This window comes from Artemia franciscana, chromosome 2, assembly GCF_032884065.1.
Source record: "Artemia franciscana chromosome 2, ASM3288406v1, whole genome shotgun sequence".
NCBI lineage: Eukaryota > Metazoa > Arthropoda > Branchiopoda > Anostraca > Artemiidae > Artemia > Artemia franciscana.
This window is the reverse complement of record NC_088864.1, coordinates 29179712-29192893: the sequence shown is the minus strand read 5'-3', so window position 1 is coordinate 29192893 and position 13182 is coordinate 29179712.

The following is a 13182-nucleotide window of genomic DNA, read 5'->3' as shown; positions in this document are numbered from 1 at the left end:
AAAAAAAAAAAAAAAAAAAAAAAAAAAAACAGAGTTAGTCCTACATATTTATTTTCAATGAATGTTTGAAATTCGTCAATGTCGACATTCACCGGTGTATATGTCCGATATAACTTTTTTTCCTCCTTGGATTTAGTCAGTGTTGTCACCAAGATACAGTTGCAAGAAATGATATAGAGGAAAATGAAGAAGTTTTAGATACCTTGGATGTGAAGGAATATTTGCTTTGTGAGGGAAAATTAGCGACAATACTAAAATGATTGAAAAATAATAATGCTCCAGATGCTGACAGTGTGGTAAATGAGTTTCTTAAACATGGTGGCTTTGAGGTTAGAAATAAGTTACTGAAGATTATGAATATGATTTTTGAAAAGGGGAAAGAACCTAACGATTTTAGGAAAACCTTAATTAAACCACTGTATAAGAAAGGTAATAATAGTAAGTGTCGTAATTTTTGAGGCATTAGTCTGGTCTCTGTAGGTAGCAAATTACTTAGTAATATGATACTTTTTAGACTCAAAAATTATAGATTATGAGCAAGCGTTCGATTCTGTTGATAAAAGATCTTTAGCAAAGATCCTATACCAGACAAATACATTAAAGTGACTAGTGCTATGTACGAGAATAATACTGCTGCGGTTAAGGCAGGACATGAGGTTAATAGCTTGTTTCGTATTGAATCAGGAGTTAAACAGGGTTGTGTTTTATCCCCCTTTATATGGATCATTTTTTCATGGACCTTGTCTTAAGGAGCACATGAAAGGCAATCGAAGACTACGGAATCAAATGAGGAGGAAAAACTATCCTGGACTTAAATTATGCTGATGATTGAAGCATCCTAGATGAAAGTTTGAGCAAAATGAATGAACTTTCAGAGGTTCAGCGAGTTCAGGGTGCTAGAATAAGTTTGAAAATTAATGTTAAGAAGATTAAGTCACTAAGGCCAGGAATAACTGAAGATGAAAAGGTGATGTTGCGTAACGAAAAGATTGATCAGGTGGGCAGCTTCACTTACCTTGGTAGTATTATTAGTAAAGACGGTGGGAGCAGTAAAAATGTTAAAATTAGAATAGCCAAGGCTCAGGGTGTTTTTCAGTTAAAAAGAGTTTGGAAGAATAGGAAGATAAGTCTGCAAACCAAGATTAGAATGGAAGGTACAGTGATGACAGTGGTCAAATATGGCTCTGAAGCATGGTCGCTCCGATTAAGATTCACTAGATGTTTTCCAGAGAAATTGCCTATTGATTGTCCTTATTTCAAACAGTAGACTGTACTAAAAGTGTGGTTCAATCCCGCTTTCTAGAGTTATAATGAAAGAAAGGTTGAGATGGCTAAGGCACGTTCTGCAGATGAAGGATGACAGATTGCTGAGGATTGTCCTTTTCGGCCAACCATCTAGGGCGAAACGGAAAGCAGGTCTTCCTCGTCTGGGGTGGGAAGATGCAAAAAGAAAGATTTAAAGGAAATGGGAACTTACTGGGAGGGTGTAAAGAGGGAGGCTTTGAATATATTTGAATATATATGACGGAGCGTGCGTAGCTGTGTTGGTCTCAGGCGGCTTGGTGCTGCGGTGAGTTGTTAGTAGTAGTAGTAGCATAACCAAATTTAACGTAACCTAATCTAACCTAACTTAATCTAAATAACATAATCTAACTTAACTTTAACTTTCACGATCATAGCTTGCATAAGACTGAAAAACCTGACTCGCAAAGCCAATTGAATCTAAGCAGAGAAAAAGGACTCCCGACATTCATCATGGAATGTCGACATTAACCAGATTATGGACATTCACGATAAAGTGTATCTTTGTAGAGTGCAGCAAATATGGCCAGTTAATAGTTGATATTGTTCCATTTACATTTATTTTACTTCTCAAAATTTTTACTGAAAATTTGTTGTTTAAAGTAATTTTAAAAAACCCTCATTTTTGAGAAAGTGTGATAAAAAAAACTTTTATCGTCTTGTTCATGGGCTAGAGAACTCGTTCTTGAGGCGTTGGGAGTAAAACTAAGAGTTAGCGTAAAGAATAGGAAATTATGGGCTAGCAGCTCCTTTTGTACGCAGGTTAATTTTTGTTCGTCTTTGCTCCTTAGTTTTATTTTAAAAAAGTTATCTTTTAAATTTAATTTCCGCTAGTTTTTGATATCAAATTCAGCACTAACCTAAAAAGTGAAAAAGTCTTCCACCTTAATTCTCGTGCTCTTAACGCTTAGGCTTAATTTTTGCTTCGAGGGCTCATTTAGGCATATATTGCGATTGAATTTTTTTTAATACAGGCAAACCAAACTTACTCTTTTCATTTAATTTCAGCTTTTTATTACATGCTCTGGTATTAGGAAACTAGTATTTCCCGTTAAAAGATACCGTCCTATAGCAAGAGGGGAGCTGCGACCAATACGCTTACTAAAACTATATTTTACTAAATGAAGGAATGAAATTAAATCCCCAATTCATAACTTATTTCAGTACTTATGTATTATACCGCCAACACTCAAGTTCTTCATTTAAGTAGAACCTAAGTATAACCGGTTTTTATGACAATGTATGAAATTCATTTAGTTTGCGCTATGTATTGATATGATTTGATAGCGAATAGTGCCATGACCCTGGATGTTAAAACAAAAATTTGGGAATCAAAAAGTTATGGGCGGCCTGCATTCTATAAGTCCCTTCCGTAGTTGCCATAATTTTGTTAATAAAGTATAATATTTTCATCATATTTTGTCATATTTCATTAAGATTGAGCGTCAGAGAAACAGGTTTTACTTGAATGAAGCATAAGTATTCTTATTTCCTGGTCCCAGGGGATATTTGGAAACATAAACCTAAGGAATCGCCTTCTTAGGCCTTAGCTTTCCCCCTAAAAATACGTATCTCTCTAGCCTAATAGCTCGGTTGCAACTATGCGACGCTCTACAATCTTTTTTTTTCTTTCTTTTTTTTATTGAACGAACGCTATATATGAAAACAGTTCTCATTTTAGACTGCATGCGTGTTTATGCCTGAATATGCCACCGCCCACGAGTGTTGGTTTCAAGGCTATGCAAATATTCTATAGATAGCTAGAAGCTGATTGGTCATCTCGTAGTTTTAACTCGATAATAGTTTGGCACTGTTAGGGCCTAGATTGTTCTTTGGCAGGCCGAAATAGCATAAATTGCCGCTTTGCTGTTACGTGATATCTTTTGTTACTTTTAAATGACACTAGAACAGTGGTTCCCAACCGGTGGTACGCGTACCCCAGGGGGTACGCGAAACCCTCGCAGGGGGTACGCGAAGGTCCCAAAATTAATTTAGTCTACATCTCTAAAACTTGTTTCTGACTCAGTTCCAACATTTCCCTCAAAATCAGATAACATAACCCATTGTACGTAATTTCAGACTCATTTTCAAAACTTTCGCTTTCAGTAACCCGCTAATTTTTCTCCATAGCCGTAAGGTCTCGATTTAAACTCAGCGGGTTCAGTATCCTGTCATCTGTTGAAACACGAAGTTCGTGAATTGTGGTTGCAAACAAAGATGGATAGATTCCTGATCAGGAATAACAAGAAGCCGACTGATGGTACCCAAAACTCTGAACCTGCACCTAAGAAGAAGAAATATGACGAATCATCGGTCAAAGTGCGTCGATATTTGTCAGAATACCTAGGGCTCGGATTTAGTGCGACAAAGTCTGATCCAGTGAATGCACAGTGCGTTCTTTGTGGTCAAGTCTTGGCCAACAGTTCCATGAAACCTGCGCATATGAACCGGCATCTCAGTACTGTGCACCCTTCTCATGTCGGTAAGCCCATAGAGTTTTTCAAGCGTAAACAAGAAGCATTCGCTAGTAACTGTTTGGAAATTGCAAAAGTGGCATCAGTTTCTTCAAAGGCTCTCCAGGCTTCGTATGCTGTTTCATATTTAGTTGCGAAACAGAAAAAACCGCACACCATCGCCGAATGTCTGATATTACCAGCACAAGTGAAAGTCAGTGAAATAATGTTTGACACGAAAACTGCTACTGCCCTTCAGTCTATACCTGTGTCGAACAATACCATTTCAAGAAGGATAGAAGACATTGCAAGCGATATTGTCATGCAGGTTATTGAGCAAATAAAGTTGACGAAGATGTTTGCGTTACAGCTTGACGAAAGCACGGATGTGTCAGGTGAAGCCCAGGTGATCGTCTTTGTTCGATATCAAGATTGTTCTGACATAAGAGAAAATATTCTGTTTTGTCAAAACCTACAGTCAAGAACAACAGGAGAAGAACTATTCAAGGTGATTGACAAATTCTTCGCAGAAGGGGGCATCTTGTGGGACTGGTGTCTATCAGTTTGCAGTGATGGAGCTGCCGCCCTAACAGGGAAGAATAATGGGCTCGTGGCCTGGATAAGGAAGAAAAATCCAAAGGTGAAGTGGTTGCACTGCATCATTCACAGGCAAGCTCTTGCATCGAAAAGGATGAACGCACATCTGCACGAGACCCTCAACGAGGCTGTAAAAGTGATCAACTTCATCAAAGCCCGACCACTGAACTCAAGAATGTTCAAGTTGCTGTGCCAAGAGATGGGTTCAGAACATCAACATTTACTTCTGCACACAGAAGTTCGCTGGTTGTCTCGTGGGAAGATTTTAAACAGACTTTTCGAGCTTCGACAAGAAGTTCATATGTTTCTTCTGGAGCAAAAATCTGCATTCAGTTCACTTTTTGAAAACCAGGACTGGGTCTGCAGGCTGGCCTATCTTGCGGATATTTTCGACAAACTGAATGACTTGAATCTGTCAATGCAAGGTTTCCGGACGGACGAACTTTCCCTGAATTCGAAGATGTGTGCTTTCATCAAGAAATTGGAGCTCTGGCTTAAAAAGGTTCAAAGAAACAGCGTTAGTGTCTTCCCGACCCTTGACAAGTTTGCGGACGATAGTGAAATTGATAACCTCAACACAATCTGTGATTGTATTCTGGAGTATCTGACAAAGTCGCGAGATGAACTTGTGTCATATTTGTGACCTCAAGCTCCGGTCTTAGTGACAAGCTTACAGAGAATCTGATCGAACTTGCCAGTGATCGCGCCTTAGAACTGAAATTCCAAAATGTAACTGTTTCCCAGTTTTTGCTGGAGGTGAAAGGAGAATACAAGGAACTAAGTGAAATCGCCATGTCTGCTTTGTTACCATTCGGATCCACTTACCTTTGTGAAGTGTCATTTTCGGCAATGTCATTGATCAAAACCAAACACAGAAACAGACTGAGTGTACAAAATGACCTTATAATTGCCGTTAGTGACATCGAGCCAAGATTTGATAATATTTTAGCAAAAAAGCAGCCTCAAGTTTCTCATTGATTTTGTACGTTCATTTAAGCACCGTCATATTGGACAATAAATCTCGTGTTTTTGAAAATCTGATTTTAGTTAAGAAAAAAGTAAAACAACGATTCTCAAGAAAGGGGTACGCAAACTTTTTGGGCCTTGACTAGGGGTACGCGGACCGAAAAAGGTTGGGAACCACTGCACTAGAACTTACAATTCTCGTTCGAATCAGCCTATCCCAATAATCTACGACAACTGGTTCGATACAATCATCCGCCCATTTGCAACTCAAGAAACAGATATTGTTCGGTAAACAAGAGGGGCTATTTTCTGCTCAATCAACCTCCCTTTATACTATATTTCAACTTTTTTCTTCCAGATGCCTAAAGAGCGAATGGTCTAATACAAGAGCAATATGAAAAAATGTTCAATATTTTTTCGCAATGTCTTGAAAAAAGAAGGAATTATTGATTCGTTTTTCATTTAAAAAATAAAGTCCAATTCATTTTTATAAGGACAATCGGTAAATCAAACATTTGAAATATCAACTTACAATATTTTAACACTCTAGAATAATTCTAGTTAAACACTAGTTAAACTTTAGCGTAAAAGATGGGGTGTCAAGATACGGCCATCCCTTCAGGTTAAGCTTGTCATTTGATTTTCTGTATTTGATATTGAGGTAGAGAAATGGTATTATAGTTTCCTCCTAAACCTTTAGAGTTATCTCATTGCTAAGGAAATTGAAGCTTTCTTTGTTGCTTTCTTGGCAAGTATATTAAAAAGTTGACACATGACAGAAGAATTAATTTTTGAAGTAAAACAAATAGCTACCATCTTTTTAACGGGGAGCAAAATACCATGGAGAGCTGATTAATTTATACCGCACCATTTGTTTATTTTTTAAGATTTGTTCGTGAGGTAGACTATTCTAAAAATTTTGAGAAAACAGACAACTTGATTGTGATGTTGCATCCATGAGAAAAATTGGATAATGATTCTACTCAAAAACAAGCTGAGCTACGACCTGATTCAATACAAAAACAAACCTGGAGGAAAATGTGAGCCCCAAGCCCCCCAGAACTGTTGCCCCTCCCCTCATCTTAGAGGAACAATACTTTACACTTTGCAAGATTTATAAAATCCAGACAAATTTTATAGTTTTCTGAAGGTTTTATTTCAAACCTTCACCCCCTACTGAAAAGAGTTTGTCAGGCTAGCCCTCCCTCCAGAAAAATGAATAAATTAAGCGGATTCTATTGTGTTTTATTGTCATCCTTTCTGGCTATAGTTCCCTCGGGCCTACTCATTTAGAAATTATTCTAGTAATTTTGAAAAATTACGACTAGAAAACTAGCTCGTATAATTTTCACTTTTTAGTTATATTTTCAAACACGTAAATACTTTTATTCTAAAAAATCTTCTGAGCTACGTTCTAGGGAAAAAATAATGAAGATATAGCCCACTCTTTTTCGCCCGAAAATTTTCGAATTTGTTTCTTCAAGTCTCGCTATGGATGGGTAATAAAATATTGTCAATGCAACTTTCCACTTTGAGAGCTGGTACTTTAAGAAGCATTGACAGTGTCTACTATCCAAAGAATGAATAAAGTATAAATTTTGTGATTGTCACTGTTTATATTTGGCCATCCTCTCCATCCCTATATAGAACGGCAAGCCTGAAAAAAACCTACGAGGGGGTTTTTGGTACCACTAAGATGAAGCTTGCAGGCATGGTTGTTAACCCCCAGTTCAACTTACGAAATCAAACCACAACTTTACAAACCAAAACAAACAAAAATATCTACTACATTGTTTGTTCCGTTTTGAGCATTACCAACTCAATTGAATTTCTGATTTGTTCATTTATATTTTTTTTTAGATTTCTTTTGTTCTTTGATGTTTCGATTTTCAAACAGTTCGTGGTAACAAACTGCAAGTAAGGAGCGACACGGCTCAGTAGCAACCAAAACTCTAAAAACGGAGATTTTATATCAATAAATATATTAAAAAAATCGGCATAATATGCTGATTCCACATATGTAAGATTCATTAAGCTCAGTGTTACCCATAAAAAGGCTAGGAGCAGGGGCGTAATTTGCTATGGAGCAAGGGAGTGAATTGCCCCCTCCAGACCCAAATTTACCCCATCCCCCGACCTCAGTTTTCCCGCGTTCCCAGTTGAAATTTGTTTTCTGCAAAAAATCTTGTCAAAACTAAGATAAACCTGCATAATTCGAGTATCCAGAGAAACAACTAAGGTTTTTTTAGCATATCTTTGCCTTTATGGTTATCACTTGATTTGGGAAAATCAGCTCCAAATTTGCCCCCTCCCCCAGGGCTTTGACGGAATTAAGCCACTGGCTACGAGCTTGAGAAAATTTGCCTGATTTTCTAAAAAGGGGGAACGCCCCCTAAAAGTCAAAGAATTTAATGAAAATAACACCATCAAATTCTGTAGAGGTTTAAAGCTCCTATCTGCAAAAATGTGGAATTTTGTATTTTTGTCAGAAGAAAACACAGATGCGTGTTTTTCCCCAGGGGTGATCGCATCGAACCAGTGGTCTCGGAAAATCAGAAGAGGGCTCATTTAAATGGGAATTAAAAGTTACAGTGCCCATTTTAAGTGACCAAAAAGATTGGAGGGCAACTAGCCCGCCTACACCCCTTTTCCATTTAAGATAGACATTTTGTTGATCACAGTTGAAAAGTCCCAAAACCATGCCTTTGGAGATATCACCCACTCCCCCACCCAGCCCCTGAAGATAGGTCTTTAAGTTATAAAATTCGCCTATTATTATTATCATTTATTGAAGACCCGTCTTTGTACAAAAAGAAAATGACGGAGCACTACAAAGAGAAAAAAACACATTACTATACAGCCATGACAAGATAACTATAGCTGAAGAAGTTGTCTCCAAGCATGTCTTGAAAACTTGCGGTTGTTTCTCCAGAAGTTTAGCAACAGCTATAGTAGGATCTGCTATGTGAAGACCGTTGATAAGTTTTGAATTGTGTGTCTGAGTTGGATATCTCAGTAGGTATTTTGCGACACGGAAAAAGCGGAGCGGATTTTCAATTCATAAAAATTTGTAAGAATCTTCCAGAAGGGTACAATCTAAAGGATATGGGGTACATCAACAGCGTTGCGAGATAACGGCGATTGAAACGAAGCTAATCAGAGACTATGGAAGCATAGGCAGCTGATATGCGGCGTTTAATAACTTCTGTTAGGACATAACGAGTAAGCAAAATGGTATTTCCAATGAGAATACCAAGAATAACGATTTGGTCAGATCTTTGAATTCCCGAGTACAATTTCAAGAGGAACTGGGCCTTTCCAGTTAAAAAGCATGACGCCGGACTTTGCAGCCTTAAATTCAAGACCAGATTTTCTCTTTTCAAGACTTTCTCTTTGCCAACTCAATTTTGGTTGTGGAGATTTTTTGCATGTGGAATTTTCAGCGTGTTTTGGATTTCCGTGAAATAGTTTCCACGGAAAGAAGAATTTCTGGAGTTATAGAACTTATAAAAGTATGCTAAGGAGAATTTTTCAGGCTTAATCTTCTGCAAGAAAATTTATAGAGGGAAGGGGGAAATTTTCAGCGAAGATGGAATTGCCCGAAAGAAATTTTACGGGGGAGGGGTGTATTTTAGTGCGAGGAAATTTCCGTGGAGGAGTTTCCCGTGAGGGCAGAGAACTTTTCGTTTAGGGTGAGCTAGATTTATCAGCATTGTTTTAAAAAAGATCAGAAAATAAATAAAAAAACAGGTTTCATTCAACTGAATGTAAATAGCAACATTAAAAGTGAAGTTTATTCGATGAGGTGCATTCAGATATTTCACAATAGACTGGGATGACAAAACAAAAATGTTGGAGATATTTTACGTGTTGGCTAAACTAGAGCCATTAAACAGTTTGGACGGAGAAGGGATGTACACAAGCGTATTAGTTTCAAGTGGTTTCACACTGCGACGAGTTTACAACCTCAATACATTGAGCAGCACCAATCCTATGCTCAGTAATTTTTGTGATTTTAACTCTTTTAAGAACAAGTGTAACTATGTTACTGCAATTGTTAACGAAAATTGAATTACAGGATATTTATGCGTCTCAGATCGTAAAAGCCAGTTTTATTTTTCCTTAACAGACATATTACAGATTTCTTAATGAATGGAAAAACTTAGAATCACAATTCTCAGACTGATTTTTTATCTTCACAAGTAAAATGAAAAAAAAAGTTTGAAGACAAAAAATCCTCGAATCCAAAATTGGTCCAAGAGATACTAAAACAAGCGACCTTAAAACCCCAAAAGTTGGAGTACTGCATAATAATACCCATTAATATGTAGAAATAACGAAGTGGTTATTTCTTTATCTTACAGTGGCATCAGCGGCCCCCATCAATGGAGACTATAGGATTTTTTTTTTTTTTAATAAGGAAAACACTCGATCGTCTCACCGCGCAACAGTCAGTGTTGCCAGATGTAGCATAATTATGCGGAACGTAGCATAATTAGGAACCAAAAGCATCCAAGCATAATCCTCCTTAAGATAGCACAATTGTAGCATAATCTAAGACGATGTAGAACAACTCATAACGTCACATCAATAAAAAAATTTTCGGCACAGCGACAGACTACGAACCATCTGATATTTTTTTTTGTTCTGATTCTGTGGTCTATGGCAAAGAAAAGCGCACGCAAGATATTTGAATTTAAAGACATGTGGTGATTGTTTGGATCGGATTGGTGAAGATGATTGTTTGATGAAATTTTGAGATATAGAGGGGTTTAATATTGTTGTTGTAGGTGGTGAACGGTGAGAGAATTTTGCTGTGCAATTAGGCCCTTTCAACCATAGGCAATGATTCATGGTTCAAGAATTGGTTGATAGCTACGACACACCAGCTAGACACCAAACTATCGCCGAAACTCCAAAAGATTTTGTAAAAAGCTTATGCTGATCAGATATTGTTTTCTAATCTACCAAAATCACTAGGTCACTAGGTGTCGTAATGAACCGATTTCCAAGTTTTATGCCAAAACTCACAGATATTGACTCCCAGTGGCGCAAGCTGCCATATGCTTTTAATGACTCCGAAAAGATAGATATGAGCAAAATTACTACAGACTTGATATGGAGAAAAATACGCGAAATGAGAAACTTTACCAACGAAAGAGTTTTTCCAGATCTGGCAGAACTCGCCGAGAGGGTGCTCTCCCTACCGCATTCGAACGCAGACTCAGAAAGAATTTTTTTCTTGGATCAGTAATGTCAAGACAAAAAAGCGGAATAGGTAGAAGAAAGATAGTATGGAAGCCATGCTGGTAAAAAAATCGCGACTAAGAACAAAAGATACAGTTTGCTACAAATATGTCCCTACAAACGATCAGATCAAGTTCCATAATTCCGGGAACCTTTACGTAGCCACCCCACACCCTGGTCAAACAGTCGAATCCGAAAGCGAAGATGAAAAAGATCATTGAATACGAATCGCATTTTTTCCTTCTTTTTTTAATGTATCTGTAGTAAAATTTTGATGATGATGTAAGACACTATGTTTTTCAAATGCCGCCAACCGCTTTGAGAAGAAAGACGACTTGCGAAAAAAGACGAAAAACGTAAACCAAATTGTGAACCAAGATCCTTCCCCTGGACATAAATTAAAGTCTTTTTACTTATTTTCTATGCTATTTTACCTTTTTCTTTGCCTCCTTTGTTTATACCCCGCTTTTGTTCCCTTAGCGGGCTAAAAATGAATTATTAGGCTATTATTATCAGATTATATTCTATTCAGAACCTTTATTAAGATAAGACAGAATTCGAATTGTCTTAACTGATCAACTTTTTCGTGAAACCTGGGAAAATATAGAAGCGTAGCATAAATCTGTCCAAAACAGCATAATTTTGGGCTCAAAGAAGCATAATCCTCTCCGTCCGATCTGGCAACACTGGCAACAGCCACATGACACGCATGATTTTTCCCGTCAATGACGAAGAAAACAAATTGCTCAATTTTTGAACGTATATCAAATTTAGAAATTTTATTAATAACTCTAAATAAGAAAAAAATAATCAAAAGGTAGTACGTTTTTTATTAAAAAAAGCAGGAAGTACTTTAATCCTTCTAATAGTGACAAGATTCAAGTTTTGTCTAAGTATGAAAAGAAAGAGCTTAGTGGCATGAGCGTAATTTCAACATTCCGATTGAGGGGGGGGGGGTAGCGACCACATCCAGGGACTGCGAAACGGAAAAAAGTAAACACGGGTCTGCCCTAAGTCTTCAATGACACATTTTTCTTCAGGCAGTAACGAAGAAAAGTTACCACAGAGCGAAGGCGCTATTCGGTTAATTTCAAAACACTAATTAATAGATAATAAACAACAGACGCACATAAAACAAACATAGAATTAAGTACTGGAACTCGGATTTTGCTAAGCCTGGCAATAAGTTGCTGGAAATGGCGGTTGTAGGGTGTGAACAAGCTTTCGGGGGGGGGGGAGTTGGTGAAATCTCGGCATCTTTCTACCAGCTTTACCGTTAGTGCTACAGTTACTATCTCCCTCCGCTTCCCCGAGCCCCCAAGCCCAGTGCAAGATGCTCAATCACACAGTTGAGCCACGTCATATTCTAAGAGCCCCGTGCATCTTGTTATTCAGTTGCATTTGATTTTGAACGGATTTTCATTCTGTCGATTTAAATTTATCAAATCAGACACTTACTATATCTAGTCTACTGAAATATTATTTATTTTTTTCTTAAATTGATTTGCTAAGCAGTTCATTGAACGAGTGAACCTAAAGTACGAGCCACCAATGGAACTAAGAACTACCAATGTACTGAATTTTATCAGATTTTTAATGTACTAACACAGTTTGTTTGGTTTACATTAAAACATATGTAGCCGTTATTAGTATTTGGCTAGCCTAAAGGACTTGCCAACAATGTAGATAACAAACAACAATTTTTACAATTTCCATTTGTTAATTAGGGGCTTAGGCCCCTATGAGTGACTTTTGTGAATTTAAATTCATTTGTTTTCCTTGGAATATTACATTCAGATAAATAAATAATAGTAAATGTCATTTGGCCTTATAAAAGCAAAAAAGAATATTTATGTTAGTTTTCCCATTGAAAATTGCATTGAAATTAATAAGTAGCCTAAATATCTGTAGGCCACATCAAACCCAAAGAAAGAATACAGGATAAGTCAAAATATTTATTGCAGATTCTTGCAATAGATGGTAACATAATAATCTTGTCATATATATTTCATTATATTTCAAAATTACTGATATATATATATATATATATATATATATATATATATATATATATATATATGAGAATTTTAAAGTCCAGAAACCCTATAGGCAAGTGTGTATTATCCTGATGAGCCCTTGTGTTGGGTTGTTGCCTCTGAATCATTTGTCTTTTTTTTTAATGTTTGTAAATGAAGACTTGTACTTACTGACGACACGACTGCCTGTCCATGGATTATTCTTTATGGTTGATTGTGTATGGCTATGCTGTTTGACCTATGTGATTGTATGGATGAGTAGGGTTAAGGCCTCATTCAAGTGCTGATCTATATTAATCACTAATGTAGGAAAACAGTCTTCCTTTTCTCCTTCTGTCTTTTTTTTGTGCTGTTGCACTGGTGATTTCTCTTTTCATATATATATATATATATATATATATATATATATATATATATATATATATATATATATATATATAAACTAAAATTACAATACACACTTTATCCTGGAATAAAAAAAAATGTTTTTACTCAGTATCACACACACACTTGTTAGAAAAAGTATAGTCATCTACCTTTTTGTAGTCATCACGGCGGATTCTCGGCGGCGTTTGTACGCT